Raw genomic sequence first — 18,617 nt, 5'->3', positions numbered from 1 at the left:
GCTCCAACAGTGTTAAGATCGACCTTGGAAGAAGCAGGCCTGAAGAAAGAGAACATAGGTGGTCATGATGGTAGTAGTGATGATAATGATGATAAATCCTTATATCACACTTTTACTGTGAATTCCTTGAGGTCAAGGGATACAGAATCCAAGTCCCCCCCCCACCTTTTTTTTTTTTTTTTTTACAAAAGAGGAAACCTAATCCTAAACAGGTTGGTGGTAAAACAGTGCCACCACACAAATCTTTGAATAAACAAGTAAAAGCAGTTGGAACTGAGATATAGGGGTTTACTAGATGGTGTGGACAGAAAATGAAACAGTGCGAATTGTTGAAAAGCCTAGGTTCATTCAATCTCAGACTTGTTGAATTTTCCTTTAAATATTTCTTAAATACTTTCTATGCTGCTATTACTATCCTGATCCAGACCATCACCCCTACAAATAATCAACAGAGATAATCTAATCCAATGTGCTAATTTTACAGTGTAGGAAAGTGACTTGCTCTAGATCATGGTGTAATGGATGCATCTCCTTCCCTCTTTAAGAGCCATTTTCAACTTTTGCCTAAAGTAAGAACAGAATCCTGATCTATGGGCAAACACTTTGTTGCCCTAGTTTTCCCAGCTTCCTTTGCAGCTAAGATAGCATCATGAGTTGGATAGCAATACAACTTAGTTGAAATTTAGCTGGTAGAATATGGGAAAATTTTTGCTCTCTTAACATATAGGATAGATAAGACCTTTCTCTTCCTCTCCTTTTTTTTCTGCCTTGAATGTAAACTTGATACCTAATGGAGTTATGGCAATCATATTGCAACCATGAGGAAATAGCCATGTGGGGGAAAGCCTGCATGATAAAGACGCAAAAATAGAAATAGCCCATGCTAAGGTTCTGTTCTGGAGTATGATAGAACTATTGAATAACTTCAGACTCTGTCAGAGAAAAAAAGTAAATTGTTATATATGTTAAATATGTTATTAAAAAAAATTAAAGGTAGCCTCCAAAATCAGAAAAACAATGTATAGCCTTCACACCAGGGAGAAGAAGGTAGTGGGGAGATGGAAAGCTTTTGCTAATCTAACAGGAGCCAGGAAAGGAGGAAAGAAAGAAAAACAGAAGTATAAAAAGAAAACACAAATTAAGATAGTAGTTTATATCGGGACAGTTTACATGAGGACACAACCATTGTATATCAAACTACACTCATCAGTTAAAAGACCTAGATTATCAGAGTCAATATGATTTTGAGAACGCATAGGAGATACACCTAAACAAAGACTCACAGAGAGATTAAAAATAAAGGGATACCAAAAAGTGTGACAAGCACATAGCAGAAAAAAGTTGGCATAGTTATATTAATATCAGATCAAAGAATTTAAGAGAATTTAGCCATTAATAAAAATAATGGTAGCAATGTCTTTTTTTTTTTTTACCAGTTTTATTGAGATACAATTGACATGCAGCATTGTATAAGTTTAAGGTGGACAGCATAATACCTTGACTTCTATATATCGTGAAAGAATTACCACAATAAATTTAGTTAACATTCATCATCTCATATAGATACTAATAAAAGAGAAGAAGTATTTGTTTCTTGTGACAAGAACTCTTAGGATCTACTCTCTTAACAACTTGCAAATATGCCATACGGCAGTGTTAAGTATAGTCATCATGTTGTACATTACATCTTCAGTACTTACTCATAACCGGAAGTTTGTACCTAACAATGTATCTTCTTTAAAGTAATGTTGAAATGAGTAAAAAAGTAAAGGGTAAAAATAATAATAATAATAATAATAATAATAATAATAATAATAATAACAGGTAAAAGAAAAAATAACTGTGTAGAGGCAACTGCTATTTGCATATTGGGTATTTTCTTTGAATATTTTCCTTTGCTTCTCTCCCTGACTGGAAGTGACTGTGTATTTTTTTATATGCCATAGTAAATTGATATATGATAATTATAGAAAAATTTAGACAATGCTTAAAAGTAAAAAGGGGAAAATAAAAATTAGCATTATAACTAGAGATAATCCTATTACCATTTCATGTGTATCTTTCCAGAGATTTTGATGCACATGCAGAAATATACATTTTTGTTTTAAAGAATGGTGTCATGATGGGGTTCCTGGGAGGCTCAGTCGGTTAAGCACCTGACTCTCGATTTCAGGTCAGGTCACAGTCTCATGGTTCAGGGGTTTGAGCTTCACATTGGGCTCTGTGCAGACAGTGCAAAGCCTTCTTGGGATTCTCTCTTTTCCTCTCTCTCTGCCCCTCCCCCATTGGTGTGTGCGTGCGCTCTCTCTCTCTCTCTGTCTCTTAAAAATAAACATAGGGGCACTTGGGTGGTGCAGTCCGTTAAGCATCTGACTCTTGGCCTTGGCTCAGGTCACGATCTCACCGTTTATGAGTTTGAGCCCCACATCGGGCTCTGCGTTGATGGCGTGGGGCCTGCCTGGGATTCTGTCTCTCCTTCTCTCTGCCCCTCACCCCCCCTTGTGCTCGCTCTCTCTCTCTCTCTCTCTCCAAATAAATAAATAAATAAATAAGTTTTTTAATAAAATACAAATAAAAGTAATAAATACATTTAAAAAATGGTGTCATGATGTGTGCCCCCATTTTTGCCCAATGATATAATGTAAATGTCTTTTTATATCAAATATTCTTGTGTATCACTTTCATGCATATATATTATCCTTGTGTGACTTTACCCTATTTCTCAGTGCATATTTTCATAAAGTTGAAGCAATACTATGTATCATTTTCCATCTTGCTTTTCTCACTTCTATAAATTAAGCAACTTTGCATGTTACTAAGATTTCTTTCTAAAGATAAATTTGAATGATCAAATGATATTTTATAGCTGTGGGTAACTAAATTAGCTATTGCTCTCTTGTTGAATATATAAGTTGCTCACAACACTATAAGTTTCACTTACAGATATTGCAACAGTACTTATTTTTCAGAATAATTTTTTTAAATTTGTAGCTTTGAGGCATTGTATTATAAAAAGCTGGCACTCATATATGTAAACTAACAAGAACTTATAGTTTATCACACAAGTACTTCATTTCTTAGCTTGACCTAGTAAATCTTTAGCTTCATTGATTTTGGCTGCCATATAAGGAGATCCTCCCTTGCCTGGGTGATTTAAAAGCTTCATTCATTGATAAGCATCTCTTATTTTCCCTTTATTGGCAGTAGGGTTTACATCTAGTATTAATGCTGCTTCTCATTTTATCATTTTGGGTTCAAACCCACCTCTGTGATAGCCACCACTGAAGACAGATTTTGGTAGACTTTGAAAAACTTTTTTTTTTTTTGAGGCTCCATTTGGAGTTTCACGGCTTGTAAGAGAAAATGGCTTGCAGCTCCTGCAGCAGCAGTGGTCAGTCCAACTGCTACCATTGTACTGGCCGTGGCTCCGGTCTCCACCGAGAGTGCGGTGCATCCCAACCCAAAGGTGGCAGCCACCAATTCCACGCCTCTCCAGAAGAATTTTTAATGACACTTGGATCCCCTAGATTTTCCCTCAAAGTTATTATAAATACAAGGAAGTCACCAGCAAGACATTAATTGAATGTCTAATTAACTATTAATATGTATGTAATTAGCATATTTGCCCTGGGTAAGTCAAATACATGAATTAATAATGAATAATGAATTTAATGCGCTGATTATATTCTCCATAGTGTCAGTCTTCTTAAGAACTCTATGCAGATAGGACATTTATTTCTCTTTTATAAGACCTGAGCAGCTTATTACAAGGTGCCACAGACTTTTCCAGTGTCTTATGTGTCTTTTTGGTATTTGATGGGTCAAATTTGTGATTTGACGCAAAGTCTTTGGTAACATGATTGTCCCATTACAACATTGTTTCTTCCTGAATCCCTGCCTCCCCAAGTCACAAGGACCAGCTGGGCTGGTGGGGAGATCTGTTGCCTGAAACTGTAAATGTCACTGGCATTGAGGGAGCAGGCTAAGCACACAGCTGAGCTGAGTGAGCTGCAGAAGAGCATTCTGGATCTTTGGACTGAGGGCGAGGGGCAGAGACAGGTATTAGAAGTCAGAATTGTGCCAGGAATTGAAAAGCCAGACATAGAAGAGTGGAGAAAAAAGGTCTGGTGAAGAGTGTGCAGTCCGGGCCTGTCCACGTACCTGGTTGGAGGCTGTTCCCACTGGTTTTATTGCATTTACCTCCCTATGGCACAAGAGGGTGCGTTCCCAGGGTCAGGAGAGGTGTCACCAACATGCCCGGCCCTGCCTCTTGAGCTTATAGTCTTCTTTAGGTTAAGTAGTGTCCCAGCTTCATGAAGGTGCATGTAGTAGTTCCTGTGGCTGCTGTAACAAATTACTATAAACCCAGTGGCTTAAAACAACACGAATTTGTTATCTTAGCATTCTGGAGATCAGAAGTCTGAAATGGGTCTCACTAGCCTAAAATCAGGGTGTTGGCAGAACAAGGGTTTCTTCTGAGGCTTTAGGGAAGAGTCTATTTCCATGCCTTGTCCATAAAAGGTCAGTCGTCAGACTTAAACACATGTCTACAGGAAACCTTTGTTCAATTACTGCACAAAGGCCCCCAAGCCTGTACACAGAAGTTCCTTTTGAAAACTAAGCAGCCCTGGGGCGCCTGGGTGGCTCAGTCGGTTAAGCGTCTGAATTCAGCTCAGGTCACGATCTCGCGGTCCGTGAGTTCGAGCCCCGCGTCGGGCTCTGGGCTGATGACTCAGAGCCTGGAGCCTGCTTCCGATTCTATGTCTCCCTCTCTCTCTGCCCCTCCCCCGTTCATGCTCTGTCGCTCTCTGTCTCAAAAAGAAATAAACGCTAAAAAAAAAAAATTAAAAAAAAATAAGTTTATTTATTAAAAAAAAAAGAAAAAAAAAGAAAAAGAAAACTAAGCAGCCCTATGTAGGGCACATTCTGCAAAGTCTAGTTCAGATGTGGCCATGGAGACAAATGGACGAGAAGAACCACCCCACCCCGCATAGGACAAAATCTGGGATCACGGAGAGGAAGGGACAAGGGTTCAGGAGAGAGGTCTCCACTGCCCCCACCCCCCCACACCCAGACATCAAGAATACCAACTGCCAGATGGGACAACCTAGGCACTTATTTCTCTACCAGGTCAGGGAGTCTTTGCAATTGCCCCTCTGCTGTGAATGAGAGGCTGCTGTTTTCTTCCCATTTTCCCTTTTTTCAAATAGATTGTGGAAGTTTGTGTGTATATTGGTTACCCCCTTCCTGCTCTGCAATTTATAACAGGAAGGTTGGAAGACAGATTTGTCTTTTTAGTTTATAGGCTACCAGACCATGAGAAATTATATGTGGATGTTACCAATAGGACTGAGAATTAGCCAGAGATTGTGAACTTTGAGCTGGAAGCAGAAACTGAATGGAACTTTGGTGGTTTCTCTCCCCAGAGAGGAAAAAAATGTGTGGGAATAAGGGTGTACATGGATATTTAGATGACTCAGGGGGGAAAATGGGCCAGAGACTGCTAGTTGCTTCCCAATATGTCTTCTCTTCCTTCTTCATATTAGAAGTCTTTAGCTTGGCACATGGCCACCCAGAAAGACAATATATTTCCCAGCCTTGCTTGCGGCGCAATTATTCATATGATTAAGTCCTGGGCAATAGGATCTGAGGGGGAGTGATATTTGTGACTTCTGGGTTGCACTTTTTTTTTTTTTTAAGTTTATTTTGTTTTGAGAGAGAGAAAGTGGGAGGAGGGGCAGAGAGAGAGGGAGAAAGAGAATCCTAAGTAGGCTCCATGCTGTCAGCACAGAGCCCAACTTGGGGCTCATCTCAGAAACTGTGAGATCATGACCTGAGCCAAAATCAAGAGTGGGCTGCTTAACCAACTGAGCCACCCAGGCACCCCCTGGGTCTCACTCTTAAAGGGAGTGGCATACTCCCTTCCTCTTTTCCTTCTTGCTGCTCAAAAGGTGATGATATTGAGCCACCTGAGATCATGGAGACCAAAAGAACACCATACAGATAATAGAGCAATGAAGTAGAAGGAACTTGGGTCCCTGACACTATGGAGTGATATACCAGACTTACATGAAAGAGAAAAATCCTTTCTCCTGTAGGCCAGTATTATTTTCAGTCTCTATTTGTGTGGCTGAAACTATATCTTAACTTTGACAAGCATGTTGAGTTTGAGGTACCACTGGGAAGGTTCTTATAAAAAGTATCAAACATACTTGAAAGTAGAAAGAATAGTATAATAATTTCACGCATGCTCACCTTTAGCTTCAACAACTACCATTTCATCTATCTTGTTTCAGCCCAACCCACATTTCCTCCTCTCTCCACGGGAGGACGTTGACACAAATCCCAAAAGTCGTACCACTTCTTCCGTAACTATTTTAGCATGGATCTCTAAAAGATAAGGATTCTTTTTTTTTTTTTTTAAAGAGTTTCAAGTGTTTTTTGAGTAAAAACACATTGAACGTACCTCTTTAACATTCAGGAGATAGCTCCTGGCCTGAAGGTACTGCTCTGAGAGGCATCTCTCACGTGGAAGATATTTAAGGCCTTGGCAGTGGCTGAGATAACCCAGGGAGAGTGGTCACCTGAGCTAAAAACAGAAAAATTACATCAGTTCAGATGAGCAAAGGTTTCTTTCACTGGTGTCTTGTAGTATAGGGAGTTATGGAAGACGGAGTAAATGCACATGTACAGGAAGCTTTTATGGACACTGTTTCCATTACCCCCAGATCCATTCCTCATCTTGATTTCTTTCATCAGCTCTAATCTCATTTCCTAGATGTTATTTGTGCAGGGTTGGTCATGTATTTTAGTCACAGCTGAGGAGACCCAAGGAATGTTTATAGGTTACTGATTGTTGCAATTTCTAGGAAAGCCTCTCAGTTTTTCAGGAACAACTGGCATCTGCCTGGACGGTGTAGTGTGATGGAATGTGCTGGAACTGCTGCAGTCATTTTGTTATCATGAGAGGATTCTAGAATTACTGTAGAGACTCGGTGTAGAGACGGACAAAGAAGGCAACACTGAGTGAAGACATGGAGAGAAACCTAGTCCTTAGTGACAAGGTTTGGACTGCAGGGCCAACCCTCTTTTAAAGCCATCACTCTGGACCTCTGAGTTACGTGAGTTAGGAGCTTAACAATTTGCCCACGTTGCTTAAATCATTTAAAATGTTTAAATCATCTTAAATCATTTCAATCATTTTCCATTACTTGCAATACAAAGCATTCTTACTGATAAGAGCAGGCCAGGAGGTCAATGTTTCTCAAGACCTGGAGGAACCCTGATGCTGGTCATCTCGGTTTTAGCTGAGTGGGTGATATATTTGCATAAGAAAATGAACTAGATGCTGTCCTCCCCTGAACACATTTCTTTGGTGTTCATTAGCAGTAAACAAATATTGCTTTTTGGCAGATAGGTAAATTTCCTTCAAGCTTCTCTTAATGGCTTCTACAGGTACCCACCAGTTGGCTGGGGGTGGGCAGGGGACAGTGGTAATGGTGGTGCTTAAAGGTAGGAGTTAATAGCAGATGTGGAACCAGCTTCTGTGAAAGAATGTGTTCTGGGTAGAGAAATGGAGTGAGTTGTATATAAAATGTGCCTTGGGGGGCGCCTGGGTGGCTCAGTCGGCTGAGTGTCTGACTTCGGCTCAGGTCATGATCTCGTGGTTTGTGGGTTCGAGCCCCACGTCAGGCTCTGTGCTGGCAGCTCAGAGCCTGGAGCCTTCTTCGGATTCTGTGTCTCCTTCCCTCTCTGCCTCTCCCCCACTTGTGCTCTGTCTCCCTCTGTCTCTCAAAAATAAATAAATAAATAAATAAATGTGAAAAAAAATGTACCTTGGGGCGCCTGGGTGGCTCAGTCGGTTGGGCGGCCGACTTCGGCTCAGGTCATGATCTCGCGGTTTGTGAGTTCAAGCCCCGCGTCGGGCTCTGTGCTGATGGCTCGGAGCCTGGAGCCTGCTTTGAATTCTATGTCTCCCTCTCTCTCTGCCCCTCCCCCGTTCATGCTTTGTCTCTCTCTGTCTCAAAAATAAATAAACGTTAAAAAAAAAAAATAAAAAACAAATGTGCCTTGGTTATGAGACAGACCTAGTTATTCTCTGCAGAAGCACAGCATGGAGGTATTGCTTTAAGACTTACTTAATACATACGACCAGGTGGACAGGAGGATGTAAAATAATGTCTTTTCAAACTGTATTCTTCAGAACAGCAGCCAAACTGGTATGAATGGTTCTTACAGGTAGATATTTCTTTGCCATAATTTTGGAGGGAAAGGAGGGTAGATGGTGTTAATGGGAAGGTTAGAGCAGGATGAAATATTCTGTATTGATGAGGGATGACTTCAACCTTCAAGGTTTTGTGTTGAAGTCATGGGGCCATCATCACCTAAATGTGGTTTCATTCTGCAGCTGACTCTTCAAGTTACCATTAAGCGAAGAGTGCTCAGTGGCCGATGATGCAGACGATTACTAAAGGCACCCCTAAATGATTTTTTTATATGTAGAAGGGGGAATCTTTTTTCCTTTTTCCTTTCCACTGAGGGAAAAAAAAAAAAGGGCAGCCATGAAGACTATTTGCCAGAAAGAGTACTCACACTTTTTGACAAGCAATTTGCTTGGGAAATTAGCTGAGGTCATATATCTTTCATTAGGTAAATGGAAGACAGCACATGAATATTTCAAAAAAGCAAATTTTACCTATTTAAATTTAGCTCAGAGTACCATAGTTTGTTTAAACTTCATAGATAAGGACCTATAGAAATACAGGCTTATTTTCATTTTGAAGTATCCAGAACTGGAGTTTCAAGAAGCCAGAAAGGATTTATTATTTAATCATAAAGAATTTATAAATATTTGTGTTAGCAAATCAAGCATCTTCTTTGGAGTCTAGATTCCATGGTAATAGGATTAGTAACCACATTTGCCAATGTTGGGATGGGGAGAGGCAGCTCTCTTAGAAAAAGCCAGCAAAGGGTCGCCTGGTGGTTCAGTCCATTATGCTTCCAACTTCAGCTCAGGTCATGGTCTGGTGGTTCACAAGTTGGAGCCCACCAGGCTCTGTGCCAACAGCTCAGAGTCTGGAGCCTGCTTCAGATTCTGTGTCTCCCTCTCTCTCTCTCTGCCCCTCCTCTGCTCATGCTCTGTCTCTCTCTCTCTCTCTCTCTCACTCAAAAAATAAATAAGCATTAAAAAAAATTAAAAAGAAAAAAAAAGAAAAAAAGACAGCAAACTATCCCAAGTGGTAGGACTCCCGCAGATGAGAGTAGAGAGCCCCCTGCTGGCAAGAAAGGACAGAGACCAAAATAGAGGCATTCACCTAAAGGCTGTCAGAAATAATGAGGGGGGTCAAACTGAAGATTTAAGGTTGATGAGGCAGATCACATTTATTGCCATCCTTGGCAGGAGAATCTGGAATTTACAGAGTTGGAGGCCCTTGGTCTGTCCTGAGAGACAGGTGTAAAGGTTTACCCACCTGGTACAAAGATTGATGACCTGAGTAGGAGTGAAGAGAATTAGGAAAGAAGTGCAACCAGCTGCTGAGTCATAAACAGGAGTTACAAGTGTTGGTCTCATTGGGATGAACGAATCAGCGTAGAAATGGCAATCCAGGTCTGAGGAGAAAAGTTTGCAACCATTTCTCCAGAACTGGAAGGAGTTTTTGAGATGGTAGTCTCTCAAAGTTCCTGGCCAGGAACCCAAGGTGAGTGTTCATTTATTATCTATTTTTCCAAAACGCTCCCTCCCTTTCTCCAGCCCCTGGACTCATTTGTGAAAAAGCTTAGGAGCTCTGGCTTCATGATGAACCCCAGAGAGGTCACTATTTGAAATTGCTGCCTGCTGCTACTGGGGCCCCAAATTTCTGGATCCCTTAGGCATTCTATTTCCCTGAGGGCCAAGACTGGTTTTTAAAAAATCTTTTCAGCTCTGACCCTCCCTAATACAATGCCTGGCTCCTATGGATGCTTAATCCATATTTGTGAAGTAAATGGATGAATCATTAAGCCAGGCCTGTGGGAGGTTTATAATCCGGTGATGTCTCCGAGGGGTAATTTACTTATATATTCATTTACTTCTACTTTATTTCTATTATGTCTTCTTTCACAAGGGGTTTGGAAAAGCTTATAAAAATACATATGATCAAATAGAAAATATAAATAATAAATAAAGCCAGCATCATTAGAAACATGCATTAAGCAAATACAAGTCAGTGGAGTAGAATGAATTATGCAGGCAATAGAGTTCCTTATAATTATCTGAGCCACAGATTCAGATTTGAGTTTTCCACTAAAAAATGAAGGCCAAAAATGACTCTCTTGACTACAAAGGCAAAAAATTCTAGCTTCTCAAGGTTTTCTTGGAACTTAGCTCTAAAATAAATTTCTGGTATGGAGCTTTATATCTGGGACATTGAGTGATATGATAAGTGGGTATCCTCAATGATATTCTTACAGAAAATTCTATAGGACTTTTCTTTTTTAATTTTTTTTCAATGTTTATTTTTGAGAGACAGAGATTGAGTAGAGAGAGGGCAGAGAGAGAGGGCGACACAGAATCCAAAGCAACTGTCAGCACAGAGCCTGATGCGGAGCTCAAACCCACAAACCTTGAGATCATGATCTGAGCCGAAGTCAGATGCTTAACCAACTGAGCCACCCAGGTGCCCCTATAGGGCTCTTCTAAAGTTGTGTCTTATAGCACGAAACCTGAGGCTTCTCCTATAGTACATCTCACGGAAGTAATTCTGTAGTAGGCCAAGGAAATATGGATTAAGACTGAAACTTTCTAAAATTTTAGCTAAATTTAAAAAATATTTATGTTTAGGAAACCCAGAGGATTTCAAGTCCTTCAAACAATTCTCCATTAAAATCACCTCTCTGAACAAGAACTTTCATAGGGGTTGGGAGCAGATCCTTAAAGTTCGCATCTTCTCTCAAGGCCTAAAAGTTCCTTGTTCTATGTTGTTCATTGAGACTAGCAGCATATACTATAGTTATCAGATGAGATTTTTTACAAGCTTTTATGAAAACTGAGGTATCTAGGGGCGCCTGTGGCTGACTCTTGATTTCGACTTAGGCCATGATCTCAAGATCGTGAGATGGAGCCCCATGTTGGCCTCTGCACTGGGTGTGGAGCCTGCTTAAGATTCTCTAAGATTCTCTCTCCCTCTCCCTCTACACTGTTCCCCCCACAGTCACCACCTGTGCACGCACATGCCCACATGCACGTGTATGCTCTCTCTCAAAACAAAACAAACAACAACAACAAAAAACTGAGGCATCTAACCAAAACTTTCAGACTGATGACTAGCTACCCTCTGCCCATGTCTATGGCTACTTAGCAAATGATCTTAAAACTTAGTGTTTTGAAACAACAATGGCCATTGTTATTATCTTTCATGGTTATGGGGGGTTGACTGGGCTCAACTAGGCAGTTCTTGTTCAGCTTTTCTTGTGCAGTTACAGACAGTGACTTGGGCTGGGAATCATCTGAAGGCTCACTCACATGTCTGGTACCAGCTTGAGAAGACTTGATCAGCTGGGGGCTCGAACAGCTAGGCTCCTTGGGCAACTCTGTCTAGTTTCTGCACATGTTTTCTCCAGCAGCATGGGTCCAGGATAGCTGGACTTCTTACACAGTGGCTCATAAAGAGAGAGATGGAAAGAGAGAGGGAGGAAGAGAGAGAGAGAGAGAGAGAAAACGAGATGGAAGTCATATTACCTTTTTTGACCTAGCCTTGTAGGTCATGTACTGTCATTTCTACTACATTCTGTTCATTGAGGCATGCACAAAGATCTGCTCAGTTTCAAGAGGAGGGGATTTAGACCCCAGGAGACATTGCTAGGGGAGTGGCAGAGTTTGGAAGAGCATGTGGGACCAAAAATATTGTTGCAGCCATTTTTGTAAAATGTAATCTGCCACACCCTCTTCATTTCAAAGTCCACTAAGGGAGTACCTTTAACCAAGACAAGAATGTTCTTAAGGACCCCTTTCTGAGCCTTTAATAAGTGAATAAATTTTAAGTCTGAGTTTTTTTTTTTAAATCATAGAATGTGGAAAAAGTGACTTAGCATGGAAGATTTTCAAAGAAGCTTTTACCAATCACTCATCACAGACATAGAAAAAACTGCATGAGGCTCTCATGGCAAGCTGAACATGAAAGCCATTCCTAGTTCATGTCTCTAGCAGGGAGGGAATGCAGCCAGATCGCCCAATGGTTTTCTATCATTCAAAGAGCAGATAAAAGGAAAGTGTGGGAACGGGGAAGAATATAGGCTTGCTTTAGGCCCTTCAATATAGTTATCTGGTTCGTCAGGAGATAGATCTGTCAGAAGACAAATACTGACTCTTGCTAAGATGTTAAAATGCAGCTTTTGTATAAGAACCAGTAACGAGGAATTAGTAATGTGTTCAGGAATCTTTCCCTAGAGTAAAGGAATAAAGCCAGAGGAGAGGTAAGCTAAAGACAAATGGGGGAAGAAAATCAACTCTATAATTCATTTATTTAAGTTTTAAAGTCATGCCCATTTAATTTCAAGAACCTGAAGTCTCCAACAGTATATTACATATATATTTTTATTGAAGTATAATTAACTTATACTAGTTTCAGGTGTGCAATATAATGACTCAACAATTCTATACATTACTTGGTCCTCATCCCAATGAGTGTCCTCTTAATCCCCTTCACCTATTATATTATTTTTGATCATTTTTTCCATTAGGTGTAATAGTAGAGTATTTGTGTTTTCAACTGTTTTGAATCTTGTGTAAAATATAAATCCAGAAAACCTCAGTCTGACATATTTTAGGGAAGAAATAGGCATAAAGTTTAAATGGAATGTTTAACAAACAGATGGCTTTGTATTTTGGAGGAAGTAATTTAGAACAGGCTTTGCATAATTTTGATAGCACAGAGTCTTTACCTGCTGCTTTATTTAAATTAAGCCTTCTAGCCAAATGGAAAACATGAGGAGATGTTCCTGGGTACTAACCTTAGGAACTGTAAATTTCAGTGTAGTCTTAGGATGATACCAGCAGGAAGAAAGGGAGGCCTCCCAGTTATCAACTGAGATTTGTGCATGTTTGTGCTGACCATAAATAGTTATGTCTCCAGATCTAGCCTCTTTATTGGTCTGACAGCAAAAACTCAGGCCTCCCACAATGTTCATGAAATTGAATTTCAGGCACTGGTTTAAATTTGAAAAAATCCAATCCGATCCTTCTGCGGTCCTTCTGTACACCACTGCACCAACCCAAGTAACAATCAGAGGAATATTCACTAGAATTCTGAGCTCCCAGAGCTCCAACTCCACGAGCCAGCCTCCCAGGTGGATGTCCTGAGAGAGGGCTCCTGAAACCCTGCCTTTTTGGAGGCTCAGTGGGGAATGCTCATGAGATAGTGTAGGAAGACCAGGAACCTGTGTTCTCAGACTGCCCCTAGTGGACACGTTCATTGCTTACCCAACAGTTTCTTGGGAATAGAACCCCCAGTGGGTTTTTTTTCTTGTAACTTTTATAGAGGGTAACACACATACACCGAAAGCACCAATCCTACGTTCACAGCTCGATGAATTATTGTACACGCATACACTTATGTCACCCCTACACAGATCAAGATGTAGAAAATTCCCATCACTTTCCTTCTTCCTTCTTCCCAGTTTGCACCCCTGAACCACCCGGAGGTAATCACTATTCTCATTTCTATTATTATTGACTAGTGTTGACTGTTCTTAAACTTTGTATTAGCGGAAGCATATAGTATGTATTCTCTCAAATTTGGCTTCTTTCAGTCAGTTTAATATTTACAAGATTCATCATGTTGTTGCATGTACAGAAGTCTGCTCTCTTTTTTTAATTGCTATGTAGTATTTTATTTCAAGCACATACCACAACTTACTTATCTATTCTTCTGTTGACTGGCATTGAGGTGTTTCCACTTTGGCTAATACAAACAAAGCTGTGATGGACATTCTTATGCACATTCTTTGTGGGCACAGGTACTCATTTCTCTTGAGGAAATTCCTAGAACTGGAATTGCTGTCTTTACTGGTTGGCAGTGTTTAGCTCTAGCAGAAACTATCAAATTGGCTTACGAAGTAGTTATAGCATTTTACACTCTCACCAGCCATGTATAAGGATCTCAGTTCTTCCACGTCCTTGCCATCATCATTTGGCGCTGTAAGTCCTCTTAATTTAGTCATTCTGGTTGGTGTCTGGTAGTATTTCGCAGTGGTTTCAAATTTGTACTTCCCTAATGAGTAATATTACTGAGCTCTTTTTCATATGCATATTGGACGTTTGGTTATCTTACTTTGTGAAATACCTGTTCGGGTTGTATGGTGACTTTTAGTTGCGTTGTTCATTTTTTTCTTATTGATTTGTAGGAGTTATTTACATATTCTGAACATAAGTCTTCTGTCAGAAATACATATTGTGAATATCTTCTCCCAGTGTGTGATTTGTCTTTTTATTCTTTAAATGGAACCTCTTTTTTTAGTGTTTATTTATTATTTTTGAGAGAGCATCAGTGGTGGAGGCACAGAGAGAAAGGAGCACAGAGGATCTGAAGTGGGCTTTGTACTGATAGCAGTGAGCCTGATGCAGGGGTTGAACTCCCGAACTGTGAGATCATGACCTGATCATGATCAAGCCAAAGTCAGACACTCAAACCACTGAGCCATCCAGGTGCCCCTTAATGGTATCTTTTAATGAAGTACAATTTATCAAGTTTGTTTTTTTTGTTGTTGTTGTTTTTTTTTTTTGTAATAGTGATTTTTAAGTCCTGGTTAAGAAACCTGTGCTTGTCCCTATGTCATTGTTTCAGTCGCATTTCAACCAGAGCAGCAGAACCACTAGGGAGATATAGATGAAGCAAGTTATTGTAAGGAACTGTCTTATGTGCTATGGGAACTTGCTGGGCAAGTTCAAATTCCATAGGTAGGCTGAAGCTGCTGTCCACAGGCAGAATTTCTTCCTCATTAGAGAAGTCTGAGCTGTGCTCTTTAAGGCCTTCCACTGATGGAATCAGGCTCACCCATATTATCTAGGATATCTCCCTTACTTAAGTCAACTGATTTTGAACTTTAATCACATCTATAAAATGCCAACATCTAGATTAGTGTCTTATTGTATGACCGGGGACTTTAGCTTAGTCAAGTTGACACATCAAAATGTCATCGTAGTCATTTACAGATTTTTCTGTGTTTTCTTCTAGAAGTCTTATTGCTTTACCTTTTTATTTAGTTGGATGATCCATCTTAGAGTAATTTTTGTGTGTGGTGTGAAATAGGGGTCAAAGCCAAATGGGGAATAGTTATGGGGCATCAGTATGTTCAGGGAAGATATGCTATCGTCCCGGCCCCAAGGGATGAATTGCAGATTGATCCAAGCCAATCATGGTAGTCCTGTGTCTCTTTCATTCATTCAGCAGATATTTATGGAGTCCTTGCTATGTACCAAACATATCCTCAGTTCTGAGAATGCAACAATGAATAAAATAGGTAAAGTTCCTGCTGTTGTGAAAATTTCCTTTACACGTAATTGATTAGAGTTAGGTATGTGACTGCATTCTAGGCAACAGTACCTGAAGAGATACATGCTGTAGACATGAGGGAAAGGTATTACTCCTTGATAAAAGGGAGACTTTCAGCGAAAACCTGCCTTGCGCACAGGAGGACGTGATATTTGGTATTGCAGCAGTCTTAGAGTAATACCCAGAGGATGACAGAGAAGCCAGCCCAGAGCCCTGACACCTTCAAGCTCCTTAAAAAAAAAAAAAAAAAAAAAAAAAAAAAAAAAAATTATTTATTTATTTTGAGAGAGAGACAGAGAGCAAGAGGAAGAGGGGCAGAGAGAGTGAGAGAGAGAATCCCAAGCAGACGTTAGGGGGCTCGATCTCACGAACTGTGAGATCACGACCTAAGCTGAAATCAAGAGTTGGACACTTAACCGACAGAGCAACCCAGGTGTCCCTTCAAACTCCTTTATTGTCCAATTCTGGAATGACCCATGTCCAGGTTTCTAATGTGACATAATTAAATATTCTTATTGTTTAAGCCACACTTGGGCATTCTATCACTTGTAGCTATAGACACATGTTTCTTGGCCTGGCACCACTGCTCTCTAACATTTGTGCCACAACTCACCTCAGTTCCTTTCATTATCCAGCTCTAGCTTTTTTTTTAAATTTTTTTTTAATGTTTATTTATTTCTGAGACAGAGAGAGACAGAGCATGAACGGGGGAGGGTCAGAGAGAGAGGGAGACACAGAGTCTGAAACAGGCTCCAGTCTCTGAGCTGTCAGCACAGAGCCCGACGTGGGGCTTGAACTCACGGACATGAGATCATGACCTGGGCCGAAGTCGGACGCTCAACCAACTGAGCCACCCAGGCACCCCCAGCTCTAGCCTTTTTAAAAAGTTTTTATTTTTTTTTAAGCAATCTCTACACCCAACATGGGGCTTGAACTCACAACGCCAAGATCAAAAAGTCCCGTGCTCTACCTGCTGAGACAGCAAGACACCCCTATCCAGCTTTAGCCTTAATTTTGCCTTCTACCTTAGACATTTATACTCAAACCTTCTCTAGCTCCCTTTCTAACTTGCTTTGGCCTTTAATGAAGAAAATTGATCCCTTCTGCTGAGGTCCCTATGGCCCAAAGTTTCCACCTCAACACTGTCTCCACCTCAGTTTCTCTGCCACAGCCAACCTCTTTTTCTAGTTTGACTTCCATTTCTCCAACCCTCACATATGCCAAGCCCCAGTTGCAGAGGTAGGCACTAGATTATGGTTATACGGTGTTTGAGCTATGGTTGGCGCATTTCCTGATGCAAAGCCACATGAAATATACTATGGAGGAACAGACATAAAAGCCTTGCCCAGAAGCCAGACTTCAGAGACTGAAGTGGACATACAGCTGAGGTGAGAGAATACACTGCCCCAGAAAGCCAGAGAAATAGCTGCTCAATGGTTTCCAGTTGCTATGTGGCCTGACTATACTTCCCGCATTGAATTCCTTGGAAGTTCCTTGAATTCTCATAATGAAACTCTTTCCATAAGCCACCTTGAAGTGGTTTCTGTTTCTTGCAAACAAATCACATAGACTGTGGCTCTTACAGTCCCGAAAAGGGCCTTATTCTGTCAAGTGTACAATTCCCATTGGGAGAGAATATTAGCAAGTGTTCGGGAGTTAAGCCGGGTATCTGTTATGTACACCTCCAATTGCACCAGTAATACCTTCTACAGATTCAAGCCTAGGATTCTGAAGTAGAGAAGAAATCCTTCCCTGGTCTTTTCTCAGTGTAGGTTCCTAAATTCCTAGAGTACCCTCTTTTGAGAAGACAGGGGAAGCATTTAACTCTTCTGTCTTAGTTTGGGTGATTCTTCCCCAAAGCAGAGCCTTGGACAAGGACTTGAGTTCAGGTAGTTCAATTGGTAGATGACTGAGGCAGGGATGAGGAGCAAGCAGAGAGTGTCACAGGGCAGGAGGAAAAAGTAAGTGGCTCATTAGTCACCTAAGTTACCACCAAGTGACTGGGGCTCAACTCCACTGGAAACTTTCTGAAAACCCGTGCAGTATGTTCCTTGGAATCCACCTGCTCTGCCCACCATTGGTAGAGGTTTGTCCCCAGGGTGTTGATTCCCCTGTACTTTAGGGCTGTTTTGTGCAAGGGATAAAGCAACTCTTGTGGCTTCAGAAAAACCTCAGAGGCAGAATAGCTGGGAGTCCCAAGGGCACGCGGTGTGGGATACTGGCAGTGAGTGCGAGAACTGCTCAACTTTGGCTGAAATCAGAGCTGGGCCAAGGAGATGTACCCAAACCATCTTCTACAGTCTCTCCTTGGGGAGAAAGGTTTTATACTAGTATCATTAGACACGACTGTGGGTCCCCAGAAGCAGGAACCTTAGAGGTAAATATGGCTATCGCCTGTGACGGAACTGCTATCTGCCAACCAAAAATCCATACTCTCTTCTTCCTGGGTATTCTGCTGACCCATATTTCCCAGCCTCCCTTGCAGTTAGGTGTAGCCACCTGACCTGAGTTCCAACCAATGGAATGTGAGCAGAAGTAAGGTGCACCACCACCAGGCTGGCCCATAAACATCCTCCCGTGCATACTTGTCCATGTTCTTTTCCCTTCTGTTGGCTTGCTCTTGATTCTCAGGTGACCTTCAAAACCAGGTGCTGAAGATAGCAGAGCCTCTGCCAGCTGGGTCCCTGAATAACTGTGTGTAACACAGCATCTCTTTCTTCCCCTCCTCCCATTCTTTTGGGCTGCCTCACTTACCTGGAACTGCCTTGCTCTGAGAGAGAGAATAACCTCCCATGGTGTTGGGGCCATCATGCATTTGGGGATCAACTTATTACAGCAGCTAGCTTACCCTCACTAGTATATATACCACAACACCTTACCATTCCCCAGGCACAGGAATGGTTCTTCAGGTGTCTCTGAACTACACTATTTATGAAAGATTTAAACGTTTAGGAAGATGATTATAAAACTGATACACACACATACAAAAATTAAATGACTCCTGTCTCCCTTCTTGCCCCATTTCTAGCCCCACTTGGTTAGATAACCATTTTTAACTATTCATTCCTCTATTTTCCTGATTGTTACCTC

General features: G+C 41.0%; 1 pseudogene; it reads right to left on the bottom strand.

The window, feature by feature from the left end:
* Positions 1-3,070: 3,070 nt before the first annotated feature.
* Positions 3,071-18,617, bottom strand: part of LOC122225434 — a 34,810-nt pseudogene continuing 19,263 nt past the window's right edge.

The sequence above is a fragment of the Panthera leo genome, chromosome B4 (assembly GCF_018350215.1).
Source record: "Panthera leo isolate Ple1 chromosome B4, P.leo_Ple1_pat1.1, whole genome shotgun sequence".
Lineage (NCBI taxonomy): Eukaryota > Metazoa > Chordata > Mammalia > Carnivora > Felidae > Panthera > Panthera leo.
Note: the sequence above shows the minus strand (reverse complement) of the source record. Positions and strands in the feature narration are given on the sequence as shown.